The sequence below is a fragment of the Sus scrofa genome, chromosome 3, assembly GCF_054392235.1.
Source record: "Sus scrofa isolate SSC_HxYL_T2T_F1_AM1 chromosome 3, Sscrofa_HxYL_maternal_Yorkshire_Landrace_v2.0, whole genome shotgun sequence".
NCBI classification, from domain to species: domain Eukaryota; kingdom Metazoa; phylum Chordata; class Mammalia; order Artiodactyla; family Suidae; genus Sus; species Sus scrofa.
Genome location: NC_139385.1, coordinates 143,090,575 through 143,106,958, shown reverse-complemented (window position 1 = coordinate 143,106,958; position 16,384 = coordinate 143,090,575).

Here is a 16,384-nt window from a genome sequence, read left to right as displayed (position 1 = left end):
TGTGACACCAGAGAGACTTGAAATGTGTTTCACCTGGGAACCCTAGGAAGACCAGCTTCCCTGTGGCTGAAGCTTAGACTGTCTATCCGGTAGTGAAATGAATAATCCAGTCAGACCCAGTGTTGTTGCAGCCAGCAAGGGTGCCCCCCAGAAAATAGCACCTCTCAGGCTCCCCCCAGTGGACACTGCCAGCAAGTACACACGAGACTGGCCTGTCCTGGCTCAGGTGAGCAGAGCCATCCCTTGGCCTGGTGACTGAGGAGCACTAAGGCATGTTGGGATGTTGGGATAAGCCACTGAAATTTGGGTCGGTTTGTCACACAAGATAATCTGTAACTGATAAAAGCATTCATTTCCATCTATTTGGGCTGATTCAATGTTTTTTTGTGACATGGTGTCATGTGCTGCTCAGAGCAGCAACTTCAGCCTTTGTTTTTCACAGGGCCTCTCAGTCAAGTTCATTTTCATTTTCACATCTCTCAGGAAAACAGGTTTTATTTTCTATACATAAAAGTTCAATTCCCATTTTTTCAATTAACAAAAATGTCTTAAGACACATTACTGAATACAACTTGTTAGAAAAATGATAAAACACAGAGTTCTCTCACGGCAGAGGGGGTTAAGGAGCCTGAGTTGTCACTGATGTGGCGTGGGTTTGATCCCTGGCCCAGGGAACTTCTGCATGCTGTGGGTGCGGCCAAAATAAAAAAAAGCAGAATTAAAACAATGACAAAACAAGTCAATATTTAATTTTTCTACATTTAATTTGCTTGATATGCTTTAAATAAGTTCTAAAAGAATAAATTTATGTCCAGTTATTATTTGCTTAATCTCAAATTAAGAAATATACTATGTAGCTACAATTTTAAATTGTTCATTTAGTGAACACAGGTGTATCAAAGTCTTTGATAAATGTGTCTATGTATGTGAGAGGATGGTGTTCAGATTTTAGATATTGTTAAATGAGTTTCAATTTTTAAAATTCATAAGTAAGTCTACAGATTTCATGAGACACCATGATAAAACTTTGCTTATGCATTTAATGTAAAAGTGAGAGGCAAACTCCTAAAAGCTTAATTGGTTCACTACCTAGCATGTGATTTTACCTTTTAATGGGAAGTAGAAATTATTACACATTTTATGAAATGAAATGAGATGAGGATTGACTGTTTTGGACTGAATGTTTCATGACATGATTTGATAAATAGATTTTAACTACTTTTTTTGAAGAGACATATTTATTTGAAAGAAATTATTTAAAATTTTTATCCCTGGGCTTTTTTCCTATGTAATTTGAAAATAAAAATAAAAGGAAAAAAGGAAAGCCCTGGATAGCTTTTCAGGTGTATTTAAAAGAATGAGCGTTGTGGAGTTCCCTCTGTGGTGCAGCAGAAGCAAATCCTTCTAGTATCCACGAGGATGAGGGTTCGCTCTGTGGGTTGGGGATCCAGTGCTGCTGTGAGCTGTGGTGTAGGTCGCAGACATGGCTTGGATCCCGAGTTGCTGTGGCTGTGGTGTAGGGTGGTAGCTGTAGCTCTGATTCAACCCCTAGCCTGTGAACTTCCATAGGCCCTAAAAAGCAAAATAAATAAATACATAAAATAAAAGAATGCGCATTGCTAAACAATGCTGATTATCTCTTTGAAAGAATTTTTTTTTTTTTTTCCTCCTCAGGATGGGTATTCAGAATGGCTGGAAAAAATTCCTTACATTATAGTATAGAAAAAAGCCACTTAAATATTGAATTTGTAGAAAACTTACCAACAAAATACTCTCGGAAGTTTTAATGGGAAACTTGAGCCTGTTTCCAGAAACAGCATATCTTATATTGACTTTTGAAGTGGCCATACCCAAGCTTGGCCGGGACTTTTAACCATCTTTTGAAATTTTTGGTTGTCACATCAATGTAGAGGTTTTTGCACACAGAATACTTGAAAAAAATTTTAAAAAGTTTGCAAAAATTCAAAATAAGCTATAACTCTGTATTTGACAGCACAGGAAACATAGCCAATATTATTATAATACTATAAAAGGAATATAAACTTCAAAATTGTGAATCAGTATACTGTACAGTTGTAACACGTAATATTGTACACTGAGTAGACTTCAATTAGAAAAGGTCTAAAAAGAAAAAAAATAAGATTTTACAATTGTTTTTTTATTGACCAATGTAATGTTGAAATTTCTTAGGGATACCCCAAATTGATTCTCAATCTAATCAAACTTTTTTTATGTCAAGCATTTCAAAATAATCCTAAAGCTTGCTCTTTATAGAACAAGCATGCATGCAGACCCATCACTTGGGTGCTGGTTAAGGCACCACTTAAAGATTAAAATTTGTTTGCGTTGCTCTCTTTTGCATCATTGCACACGAGGTTCTGTTAAGTTAGTTCCATAGATTAAAGGGACAATCCTCAAAGTCTAATATAATTAGGCAATTTATTTAAAAATACATCTGTGAGAAAGAAGAAGACAGGTTCATCACAAGTGGCCTAAGAGGGGTTGAATCGTCAGACACCAACTATGAGACAGACACTCAGGGCCACTGCTTGGGACGTGCACACTAGGAACTGTCCCAGTGGAGAGGCCACATCTTGCATGGAGCAGCCATGCTTGTGAGGGCCCCTGGAGAGCATCTGCCCAGGTGGCGGCCCAGACCCCTCTTCACAGGGAGCAGGGTGTGGTCCAGAGTCTGCAGGGTTAGGGTTGGGATGAGCTCGTTGTGACTGAGGTGTGACGGTTCCCTGCCAGCAGGAACTATCTGTGCAGCCTCAGAGCCTACTCTGCTGGAACCAGCCTCAGAAGAACCTCACATGTGGCTGCTGGTCCTGCTGGGGACACCTGTCCCCTATGCCTGCAGAGTGTCCTGAGGGCACTCTGCTCATGGGACTCATCATCCCACAGGCAATGTCTTCCTTCGGCTTAATCTCATTTTCCAGAAAGATAGTTAAATCGGTTAAATTGTTATAAAACCATAAGCTAGCAAAGCTGAGTATTTGAAAAAACATTTATTTTAGGTTCAGAATGCCAATTTCCATCTCATTTTAAATTGTTTGGAACCTACTGAGAAATAGGTACAATGTGCCCATCAGCACACCTGCATGTTGTGGTTGTGAGGGGCACTGTGATGCCGTCGTGATGTTCTTTGAAAAACATCATGGATGCTCAAGTTTTGATCTTGGAAATATATCAAGGGCAAGAGACATCTTCGTCCTTTCTTCATGATTATTCACCATCTTCTGAGGGTCAGCGGTGATGGAGAATCTCTCCCAGGAGTTTAGGCACAATTACAAGGTAAAGGACACTGCTCGGTGTCCCAGGAGCACAACAGTGATCCGTATGAATGGCTTCAATCCTGCTTCAGCTCCCTGCTAAGTAGCTAACCTTCGTCTGTCATATTAACTGCTTTGAATGTCTGCACTCATAATATGTCATTAATCACAATAAAAACCCTGAAGGATAGGTAGTATTTTTATTTACAAATAAAGCTGCAAATTTCAGATGTCACAGGATGATTGTGAGAATTAAGTAAGAAGAATGCGTGCGTGTACCGTGTGTGTTCCTGGGTATCAACCAGGCTGTACAAGTGTTAGTTACCCTTGCCACTTTCTGATATAAGTGTGATGTGATGTTTCTCTTAAAAGAACATGAAATCCTTGATGGTTTTCAGCTGTTTTTTTCCCTACACTGTTTATTTTCCTACTGTACAAGATACCTGAGAAAAGGTGAACACACAGTTGCCTTTAAAATAAAACTTTCAACTCCTGAAAAACGATTATTTTCAGTGGAGGTGCACTAGCAGTGCCTGCATTGAGATGAGGAAGGTTGTGAGGGGGGTGTGTGCACATTTAAGAAACGAAACAACCTCTAGATCTCCTTTCAGGATTGTTGATTTTTTCTTCTCTCTTTTCAGACCTGATATTTAAAATCCACAAAGCACATCCACATGGTTTCTGGCAGCCCTCGCCGGGCTGTGAGTATAGACAGAGTAGATTTCAGCTGGTATCTGTTTCTTCAGCTGGGAGCCATGGGACAGGTGTGCACCCTCTGCTGGGACCCCAGAGTCAGCTGGTCTTAGGATGTTGTCGTGCTTTGTAGAAAGCAGAGACTCCATGGTCTGGGAGGTAAGGGGTGGGGCAGGAGCGAGATAAAAGTTTCAATAGAAGAGTGATTCTTGGACTTTTTATGAGTGAGACCCGTGACTGGGCAGCTCCATTTTAGAATGGGATCAAGCAGCAGTTACATCTGCTATCCCTTTTAAATAAGGAGGGGTTTGCTTCAATCCCAGATGGAGTCCCATAAGTCATTTCTGCTGTGTAGAGGATGGAGGGAAAAATACCAGAGTGTGAGAGACGCTGAGAAGATGACGGCGAAGTTGGCTTTCCACCAGAGGTATCATTTGGGCAAAGACAATCAACCAGCAGTTGCACTTAGCGCCGGCATTGGTTTATCATTTCTGCAGGTCTTATGATCTGCTTCAAAACACTTCGTGAAGAAAATTTTTAACCATTTAGAATGATTTCTCATTATCTGAGATCAACCTTACATCAAGCTGAGGTGTATCATGCAACAACCTTAGGGAAAATGACCTTCAAGAAGGTGTTTTCTGTAATGCTGTCCAGCGTTTGTCCAGATAAAGCTGAAGAGTGGAGAGACGGCGAGGTTACACAGCGACAGGACTCCCTCCCTGCAGCTCACAGGAGCTCCGGGCACTCACAGCGAGCTCAACCCTTCCTCGAGGGGAGGTAGGCTCAGCTGTACCCCTCCCTGTGCCCAAGCCTCCTCCTTCACTCACACGCAGACCCTCCCCAAGGTCCCCTCATCACACGCGCCCTGGGTGACTGTGCCTGTCATTGCCACGTGGTTGTGGTGGCATGTGGGCATGGTGGACTCGATCGGTGGAGCTCAGCTGGATTTTCACTTCTTTCCATCAAATTTCATCTGTGTTCTTGTCTCTCTCTCTCCTCTCTCTTAAAAATAGGGACCATCTGTAGTTTCTCCCTTCTTATTCTGTCCTTACTTCTCCCTCCACATGTAGGCAACTTGAATTTGTCTCTAGGATTTTCTTCTTAGTGCCTTTACTTCCATAAAGTTTCCTTTCCATATAAAGTAAATTCTCCTTCTGAGCTGCCCTCTTGCTCAGTAATATGTATCAAATCCCATGACATTTTATACAAACTTGCCACCATATGTTTTAATTGACCTACTTACATGTAAATGTGTCTATATCTCTTTTAGGAGCAAACATCTTGCATCTCGTAATCTTATAAAGTTAGACTTTTTTGACATAAGCTACAGTGCTCAGTAAATGTTTGTTGAATAAATGCCATATTATATATGTTAATTTCTTTTTTCCTTTTTATCTCAAATCTTAAGTAGGACAGTCTGTTAAATGTATAACTAATTCACTTTGCTGTTTACCTGAAACCAACACACTGCAAATCAACTACTCTCCAATACAATTTTGTTGTTGTTGTTGCTTTTTAGGGCCACACCCTCACCATATGGAAGTTCCCAGGCTAGGGGTCGAATAGGATCTATAGCTGCCAGCCTACGCCACAGCCACAGCCAGGCCAGATCTGAGCTGCATCTGCAACCTACACCACAGCTCACAGTAATGCCGGATCCTTAACCCACTGAGGGAGGCCAGGGATAGACCCGCATCCTCATGGATACTAGTTGGATTCATTTCTACTGTGCCATGAGGGAACTCAAAATTTTAAAAGATGATGAGTGAAATAAAATGGAACAATAAATTTTCATTGTATTTAGATAGAAAAATCACTAATGCAATAATTCTTCCATAATGAAATATTCTTAAATTTAAAAGATATTTCTTCAAACCTTGCAAAATTTTCTTTAATGTGTAATGATTGTAAACAATATTAAATAGGTAAGTAGATGCAATGCCCGGCTTGTTGACTCAACCTAGGTTTTGAAATCCCTTCATTAAGGACTCTGAACTGCTTCTGAGTACGTACTCCCATTTTTCCATGTCATTCATTAAATTATCCTCGATTTAACTTTTTCCAGTATGAATAGCTCATGATTTATTACTTAGTGGCTCACCGTTTATTTACCATCTCAAGTCATCTCCAGTTATCTGTAGATCTTGCCTACCCTAAGCAGGAAGCAGCTGGAAAAGTGCTATATAGCACAGCTTTCTGCAATTCAGGCAATGGTCTCTACCTGTGCTCTCCGATACCACACCTGCTGACCACATGTGGCTTCAGAACCCTCGAAGTGTGGTCTGTGTGACTGAGGAACCACGTTTTAATTTTTATTCAATTGTAATTAAAATAAAATTTCACATAGCTGCATTCAGCTAGTGTCCATTGGGTTGCAGCACCGTTCTAGAAGGTACCAGGTTAACCTCCCAGGGCAAAGTGTTGGCTGTGACACGTTTACTACACATCACGTTTCCTCACATGTGCTTTGTGCATCCTCTAAAAACTAGGTCTTGTAGAGAAGTGGCTTTATGTGGTTTTTTGGACTTAGTTTCAATTTCTGACAATTTTTCAGGCACGCTTGTATGCTAATGACAACGGAAGTGATGGCAAAATCCATAGCGCGAAGGCAGAATGATTTTATTTGAATTTATTTAAATTGGAAACCAGATGGAAAATCAACTAGTTGATGGTTTATATTTATTTCATTCCAAGTTATGATTTGATGTTTTGTCTGTAACTTTTTCTAAAACTTTTTTTAAAAAGTAAAATTAAGTGTTATTGCAGTCTCCCTGGCCTGACCTCTCTCTGGCCATCATCTGTAAAGCAAAGGAAAAGCATGCAGGGAGGGCACAGGATGAAGTGTGGTTGTGTCTTCATGTGCTGCCTGTTATAAAGGCAGGAATAAATTACAGGGGCCAACATGGTTTTATTATCATGTGAAAAACCCAAATGCATAATGCTAGGTTGCTATACAGTCAAGGATCACTATCTGTCTCGTTTTTAACACAGACATTTTGCTTTTAATAATGTGTTAATGGGAGCAAACATGAATGCCATTTGTGTAATTCTTTGTTCTGGCTAAGGAATAACTGATATTATCTAATGAATATGCAAATAACTCAAGGCTCCTTATTAATTGTGTCTAACCATCTGTTCCTGCAAAGAGCAATTGAATGTTTGCCACATCACCCTACGTGGGTGCGTGCGGAGAGCTGGGAAAGAAACTTGGAGCAGCTCGTCTATGTATTTAATGAACCTGTGGTTTTACTACCATCGATAAATGAGGCAATTTCCCTAAACTGAAATTCATTGTTCGAATGAGACTATTTGGGGCTATTTCAATAGGAAAATGCTAAGAAGAAGACAGTGTTTTAAATGACCTGACTCATGAATTTTAGGATCCTAAGATGTTGAACAGAACCCGATTTATGTGGTCCAAATCCACTCAATTCAGTTCTGAAGCAGGCTCATGTTGCTCATAAATGCATGATTAATGGAACACGCTCACATTTAATCAGGAAACTTACAGTGTGGATTATTTTCCCTGGTATGTTATAAAAGGTAAACAATAGATTTGATTTTTTTTTAAAGGAAGAATGAGACAAAGTAGAAGTCAAAGGCTGACCACATAAAGCATTTCTATACGGAAATTTTAAACAATGAAAGTGAATTGGAAATAAGTTTACTTCCATTTTCACCACACTCTTCAAACTGAAAATTCCTGGCTCTGTTTGGAATGGTGGTGGACAGTTTTTCGTCAAGTCTGCTGCTCAGGCCAAGCCGACTGTCCCCATTCACTGCAGGGTCTTGATCTTTTGTCTCTGAGGTGAACAGAAGCAAACTGTATCGCTTCACGTACATTTTGCGCAATGTTGCACATTTTCCATCTTTTTAGATTGCAGTTCTTCATAAAGCAAATGTGCCTTCCATGTATACGTATATCTGGTGTTCTTTTAGGTTTAAATGAATGAGCCCTTTAACGCCTTCCTATTTGAAGTAAAATTTCTCCATCGCGCAAATGAACAAATCATGGGACTTGTGACCGGGGTTGAAAACAATGTAAAATTTGTGAGTTTGATGAGATTCCTTCTCTGCAGCTGACAGTGTTGGCTGTGCTCAGAACTTTTAAGATTCGAAAGTGGATGTTTTCTTAATGTCCAATGAAAACCTTTTGCTTTTGGGTAGCCCTTCCGGGATATGTAGGAAAATCGTAAAGTTATGATGACAGATTTATCACTACCCAAACTACTCTCCTGATGATTACAGAGGTGATTCACAGCCCCAGCCCCGCACAGTTTGTCATAATCACCACGTTCCTTCCAATGCGAGCTTAGTACAGGCAAGTACAGAACAGCCCTGGGCACCGCCCAAAATTGTGATGTCAAGCGTCTAGACGTCGCAGATTTCTTCTTGGTAGAATCAAAATACGGTCATCGTCACAGCCCATTCTGCAGTGCGGTTACAGAGCCAGTGCAGAGTGTGCCAAATGTCTTCGGCATATTAATATTTTATAACCATGGAAGGTGGTGTCTTAAAAATCACTGCGAATAGGTATGACACATTGTTTTAATGTCAGAATGCTCACTTTAACCAAGCTGTCATAAAATATGTTTTCTCTACAAAAAATCGGACACCTTCATTATTGAAGATTCTACTTACTCCAGTTTCCCAGTTTTTTAAAAGCAATTTTGCTGGAGCGTATTTGACTTACAATGTTGTGTTAGTTTCAGGGGTACGGCAAAGTGAGTCAGTTTATACGTGTGTAGGTGTGGATGTATACACACACACACATATCCCTTCTTTCTCAGATCCTTTTCCCGTACAGTCTATTACAGAGTATTGGGTAGATGTCCCACTGCTATACGGTAGGTCCTTGGGAGTTATCTCTTTTATATATGGTAGTGTGTATATCATTTCCCCAGCTTTATTGAAATATAATTGACAAATAAAGAACTTACTCCATGCACTATCTTGGGACCAGGAAGAAGAGAAACCTGCTTCAAATATGACCCGGTCTTCCTTTTACTTTGACACTGGGCTTTTATTTCTTGTGTGAAAGTAACAATCGCCTCTGAGAAATAGGACCAGGAAACACTCCAGAAATGTGTAAATTATTTCCTTTAGAATGGACTTTATTGGTCAAATTTTTGAGCTAGCAAGTCACAACAGTACTGAGACGTCTCTCATTTTTTCAGAAATATCAAAGTTGGGCAGCATATGATGGTAAGGTTTATGCTTTATGGTCCTGGCGCTTCATTCGTATTCCATTTTTGCTAGACTCGTAAAGTTCCCGTATTGTTCGGTTAGTTAATGCAGAGACAAATGTGGCTCTTCATTATTTTCTTGTTAATGACTCCCATTACACCAACCCTGTTGGCGTCTCAATTATGTTATGAAATTGCTTTCTTTTGAAAGTTGTTTTAGGTATTCACTGTGCTCTCTATTATTGACCTTCTCCAAATAGTGTTATAAACGGTGGCCATTACATCTTTACAAGTCCCTGATGGGTTCTGTCTTTTGCCTAATTCCACAGGCTCTGCTCAGGATTTCACTGCCTCTTGTTGCCATAAGTACTTTTACAACGCTTTCCTACTCTGTCTCTCTGCCTCTATCCTATACCCTCTCTGTCCTGAACAGTGCAGACCCTACCCTAGTTTGAGAGTAAATTAATAGTACTCTGATGCAATTTTCTCTTTAAAAACCTGCCACAAATTCCCATTCTAAATAGACTCTTTCTGTTTGAGATTTGGTGTCTTTCAATCTATGACTCACCTCCCTGAGAAAAAAGGAAGCTAAAAAGTAGACTTCCTGGTGTTCTTTGGATCCATAGTCACTCTGAGCCTGTGGGCTGTTAATTTCTCTTCTACCTCGTCCCCCTCCCTCTGCAGTTAGAGGTAACAGGAAAATGTTAAGTCTCTGGTTCTTTTCAAATCTTTTATTTGACTTGTTCTTGAGTTACTTGTTTCCCTTGTGCGCTCGTGAGCATCTAAAAGTCAGGAAGGATGGCTCACTGAAGGTGTGGTCTGGCAAAAAATAGGAGATGCAGAATCTTTCAACACTGAATTAGCTGCTCACTGTGTGTATAATTTGAAGAAAGTACAGGAATAACTAATAGTTTCTCAGTCCTTCAGTAGTAACGTCTGTTTTTCACAGTTATATTTTTGATTCAGACTTTAAATGAAAATATCATCTTTCAGCTGTAGTACACTGTCTCTTCAAGAAAAAACAAGCCATGCATCCTATAAAAACCTTCCAGATGTCCCTGGAGCCAGTTATGTTGTGCCCATGATGTTGGGGTCATCACTCTGATGGGAGCACAGGCACCCTGCTAAGTGCTCCTCACATATTAGGTGCTGTCCTTTCAGCCATGCTGCAGGGTAGACTTCCTCCTCTTACATGGCAAGTAAGGATTCTGAAGCTCAGAAAATTGAGTGGATTCCAAAAGAGCTATAGAAACCCAAGCTAAGATGGCAGAGTGCTATTTTGCTTGTGTTATTTGCAGTTCCTTCCTGGCTGTTGAGTGCTCTCTGTTGGGCAGGCATCTGAATGCTGACTCTCCTGGTGCACATTTGCAGGCTCCTCAGAGATCCTTCTAGGAGCCCCTGCTGCTACCCTCTCTGATATAGGAGGTACCTGCCCTGGCTGACTGCTTGCAACTTCCCATCATCCCTGCCCCTGCCTGGAACCCCCCTCATGTTAGAAGTCACCCTGCTTGGAGATGTGTCCTCCTGTGCTGACAGCACTCAGCTCTTCCACGCTGTGGCCTCAGCCAGGAAGCCCTTCCACACTTGTCCTCCGAGAGCCTCAGACTGTTCTCTGCTCCTTTCTCTCTGGAGGGTGACCATGGGCTGTTCCAGCAGGACTCTCAGTTCAAGGCTTTGTTAAGTGAAGAGCAGATCCTTGTCCCTGTGTCCCCAAATTTCAGGGCGTGGACATTCTCTAGCCCTGGGCACACTGTACATTTCTATGCCTCTGACAAGGCTTCAGGTTCTAGAAGCCATCATTTAACATCTGTGTGTCTCCATCACTCAGCATGAGGTCAAGGACAATGATGAAAACCAACGCCATGAAGTTGAGAAGGTTGAATCGATTCATATAAACCCTTAGAAGGGCATCAAGAACACGGTCACTCTTTAAATGTATTATTATTATTATCAGTGCTATGTTGTGTGTGTGTAGTCTCTTCAGTTTTCCTCATTTGGATTTAGGAGCAAGCATCTCCTTCTCTTTCCCTACAAGATAGCATCCTCTACTGCTTTACATTTTCTTCAGATGAGTCTCTCCAGGATGATGCTTGAATTCATTCCATAACATGAAGTCCGGAGTATTAGGTTTCTTGGTTCAGTCTGGCTAGCACATAGCATACGCTCTGGGATTGTATACAGTTCCTCTCTGTAAAACACGAGGCACCGTGACCCATCATCTCAGCTCTGAGGCCTTAGCAGAAATTCCAAGACCCTGGAAAAGATTCCTCTCACATTGTTTTATAAGGAAAAATGTGACTTGTCTGGCTTCGCCCGAGTGGTGCTGACGTGGGCTGGAGGGGCTCTGGCATGTGGGCAAACTTCCTAACTGAGCTCTAACAGGAATAAAATGCCCAAGCGCTGCTTTTCTGGATTACTGACTTCGCTTGAATTCATTTAAATCTGTACATATATGGAAAAGCTAGGGTGATGAGACTATTTTCTAAATAACAGATGCTTAAACAGGATTCTCAAGGCAAGTGATGTGTCTGTAAAAACTTTTCATCTGCCAACAAAATACGCTATCAGATCAAGTAGTGGAAGGAGGATGTTTAATGAGAAGGAAGTTGTTAGATAATTTAAGACGTGTTCTATAGTTGAACAATATTAGAAAAATCATTTCAGGTAGTAGAGTAGGCAGAATAATGGCAATCCACAGATATCCACATCCTAAACCTTGTGAATATGCTACCTCCTGTGTTAAAAGGGGCTTTGCAGATGTGATTAAGATTATGGAGCTTGAGATGAGGAGGGTATCTAGATTGTCCAAGCAGGTCTTATCTAAGCACATGAGCTCTTAAACAACCTTTCTTGGCTGAGGTTAAGGTCTGGACTTGTGACTGTGGGAGAGTAAAGGCAAGAGAGACTCGACGCTTCTGGCTTTAAAGATGGAGGAGAAGGGTCTTGTCCCTTAGAGCTTCCAGGAAGGAACACAGCCTGTTGGACCCTGATTTTAACCCAGTAAGACCCACGTGGGATGGCTAATCTGCAGAATTATAATAAATCTGTGCTGTGTTGAGCAGACAAGGTGGTAATGTTGTAGCAGCAGTAGAAAAGGAATCCAACTTTGCTATCTGGACTTGAGGAGCTGCCATAGCAAATACCTAAAAAGGAAAGGAGAGTTGCCAATGGGAAGAGGCTGGAAAAGATGGGAGGAAATGATAGAAAACAGAGGACTCAGAAGGAAGTGAGGAGCATGCAGAGAAAACCTAAATTGTCACGAGCAGAATACTGTACACATGGGAATCATGTCCTGTCCTCTGGGGAAAGTAGAACTTTCGAAAGTGTTGAAGGTGTGATGTGGTTTTATTGGAGAGGAATACGATACATTGTGTTAACATGTTTTTAGCAAAATGGTTCCAGGGCTTGATGACCTGAGAAATATTTAGCCTATGGGGTGCAAGTCACTCTAAAAAGCAGAAAAAAGCCCAGGGTGTGAAGGTATCACTTGTGATGACACCTCCGAAGGATCAAAAGTCAAAGATGAAAATGGGGACATTCAGAGGTGCCTTGTAGAAGGGCAGTGGCTAACTTTTTGGTGCACGAGGACTGATCTGTGTCTTGCTATGGTGGTCCCTGTGCTGCCCTCACTTGTTAAAATTCACAGAGCAATATGAGGAAAATCACACCATAATTTCCAAATGGAAGAAAACAGCATTTCCACAAACGTATTACAAAATAAAAACACAAGTGGAGGAATTCGAGGCAAGACAAATTTAAAACTCAACCTGCATTGTATTAGAGGCCGGAGATTCAGTGACAGCTCAGAGAAACTGCAGTCTTCTCAGAGATCAACGATCACTCATCTTCACACGCTCTGCCTCCCGTCCCCAAGATGAAAACTATATATGCGTTTATCCAATTTCCTTGGTAACGTATTTCAGATGCGGATGAAATCAGTATTCAAATGATAGTTAGATGGTATAGAATAATCATGAACATGTATGGGCATTGAAGTGGTGCATGCTCGGTATGCCAGGCACAGTCTCCTGTTTAAATTTCGTCCTCACTGCAATCCTGTTAGGTACGAATTCGGTATAATTACAAACACCCTGCAGATGAAGAGAGGCTGAATAACTTCACCAGGTTATCTGATCAGTGGGTTGAAGAAAACAGATGGAAAATAAGCCCATTTTTTCCCTAAAAAGAATACATAGCTTCTGAGAGCAAAATAAGAAAGAAAACAGTACAAAATGGAAATAATAGACAAATTTCACTATGACTATAACTCAATATTCTTAAAACATTACCACATATGATTCAAAAGCAAACTTACCAAGACAATAACTAAGGGCAACATGTCAACAAATCCATCAAGAAGAGCTGCATGCTCATTTCAATACGTATTAAAAAGGATTTCTACCAATTTGATACTCATTGTTTATTTACTTATTTATTTATATTTTGGCCACACCTGCAGCATGTGGAAGTTCCCAGGCCAGGCCAGGGATTCAACTGTACATATATGGAAAAGCTAGGGTGATGAGACTATTTTCTAAATAACAGATGCTTAAACAGGAGCCACAGCAGTGACAATGTCACAGTGCCAGATTCTTTTTTTTTTTTGCCTTTTTTTGGCTACACCCATGGCATATTTATGCCACAGCTGCGGCAATGCCAGCTCCTTAACCCGCTGTGTCACCAGGGAATTCCTTTGTTGCTTACTTTATTAGTAAAAGAAAATATACTTTTTTAGTATGCTAAAACCTCTGTTTCAGACTGAAAGCTTATATTATACTTAATTGCAGTTCGACCTAGACACGCTGGTAAAAAGGAACTCAAAACCAGAGCGCTTACTGTCACCACTGCCATTTTATGCTGATCTGGAAATGTGGGCCAATTTGTCCAAATACTTTCAAAATTCTTTACCCACTGATTCAATTATTACACTTCCAGAAGGAAGTGAATTCAAAGGAAACAACGTCTAGTGAGCATTTAACGTCACCCTCTCCGTCCCTCTGATCCAGGTCACTTTGTGGATTGTATGCAAATGATTCATTTGAATATTGTGTCCCTACTGGCTGCAGGCTCAAGAGGATGGTAATTATGTGTTTATTACCATCAGTGAGAGGTCACTTGTCTCTCCTTCCAGCTGCACGTATTTAGTAAATTTATAAATGCTAAACAATGCAATATTATTTACAATTATGAAAAACTGGGTACCACCAAATTTTCCAAACATGAGAAACACTGTACAAACTATGGTGCATTTACCTCTTGATACATTGAGGCCATTATACGAAAGACAAAATGCTAGTTGATGAAAATGTTATACTAAACAGGCATGTAATATGTTAATAACTGTGAAAACGAGGAAAATGCATTGAAATGTTAACAGTGGTTGTAATTGTTTGTTGTGATACGGGCAGCTCATTTTTCCTACCTCTTTAAAATGCATGTTTATATTGTTGAGATAGGAAAAGAATAAGCATTTAAAAGTAAAAATAGCAATTTATATCTTTTTCCTATTTACTCCTTAAATACTGCAAATGACAAACAGATCAAAGAAATGGTCTCTGTAATTAAAAACCAGCATTGTTAGTATATGTGAATGTCTTAGACATGGATAATTTGCTGCCTTAACTAAGAGGAATTTAACATATGGTGTAATTTTGTGCCATTACAAAAATAAAATATGAAATATTTTGTTTTCCATAATAAAGACCAGATGTATATAAGAAAAACAACGGTCATAAAAATATTAACTTACATAATGAATAAAAGATATACTTGTGAAGATTTAAGAGTAGAATACTTAGCTGCATAACACTGTACTTGATGTCCATGACTCTAGTTTTCTTTCTTTGTCTTTTGTCTTTTTAGGGCTGCACCCGTGGCCCATGGAGGTTCCCAGGCTAGGGGTCTAATCAGAGCTGCAGCTGCCGGCTTACACCACAGCCACAGCAACGCCAGATTTGAGCTGAGTCTGCGACCTACACCACAGCTCACAGCAACACCAGATCCTTAACCCACTGAGTGAGGCCAGGGATTAAACCCACAACCTCATGGTTCCTAGTCGAATTTGCTTCTGCTGCACCACGACGGGAACTCCATGACTCTAGTTTTTATTTCAATAAAATCTTGATCTCATTGGATCTAGAGAAAATGCAGAGGGTTTATTTATAACTTAGGTTTTTAAGATATAGGACATGTACGTTTTACAAAATTATTTTCTGCAGAGTTTCTGCAGAGGAGATTTCTATTTATGAAACCTCGAGGTCATACATGACTTTCATAAGAATTTGAGAGGTGTTCCCCTAAGAGAGAATTTTGATCTAAAGACATTATGATACTTCAAAATCAACCTTCAAAATCATCTTCTTTGAAAGAAAAAAATAGTATTTCTTATATGTTACCAACTCAAAATATCATTGCAAATACCATAGTTATTTCATATTTGATATAATAGTTTCGAGACTTGAAACGAAAGCTGAGAAGCCAACTATTTATATTGATCTCATCTTACAGATACATTCTGTTTCTACTGGTTTCTCTTTCTTTCTTGGACTTTTCTGAAAAATTCTGTCCTTGCAATGGGGATGCGCATTTGTAAGTTGAAGGGAAAGATGCAGTCTTTTCTGGAAAAATAGCCACGGCAAAATATAAAACTATTCATTCGAAATATAAAAATAACATGCATGGTGTAAACTTATGCTGCCTGTCTCTATGCCTCCTCCTCCTTTATTAAATTAATCCCTATAAAAAAGGGGCAACTCTGCACCATTTTTTTTTGCCCTGTTCCTGGTGCACCTACAGCCATGAGAACAAGCCAAATTTCAGTGTGGTAGAGCAGGAAGGTCAAAGGAGGCTGGGTCCCTGCAGAGTGGGTCCTTGCATACTGCCTCTGGATTTCAGACACCTGTACTCTTTCCACATGGGAGAGAAATGAATGCCCATCTAATTTAATTAGTGACAGAGGATTTGGTACCAGGAAATAAAAGGAACCTAAAAGGTGACTTTTTTGCATTGGGATGGAGATAAAGTTTTGCTCCTCATTGATCGAAAGCAAATAAATTGCAAGCTTGCCACATTTTGAGAAAGATCTACAAAATAAAAATCAAAGTGTGGTCTTTAACAGCTTGTGAAACGCAAGTCTGGATTTATACTAACGAGTCTTATGTTGCAAAGCTGCACAGCCCTTAGGAAGGGTGCTTGCTCAGAACCCAACGCATGGGTGTCCTTCCAGGGGCC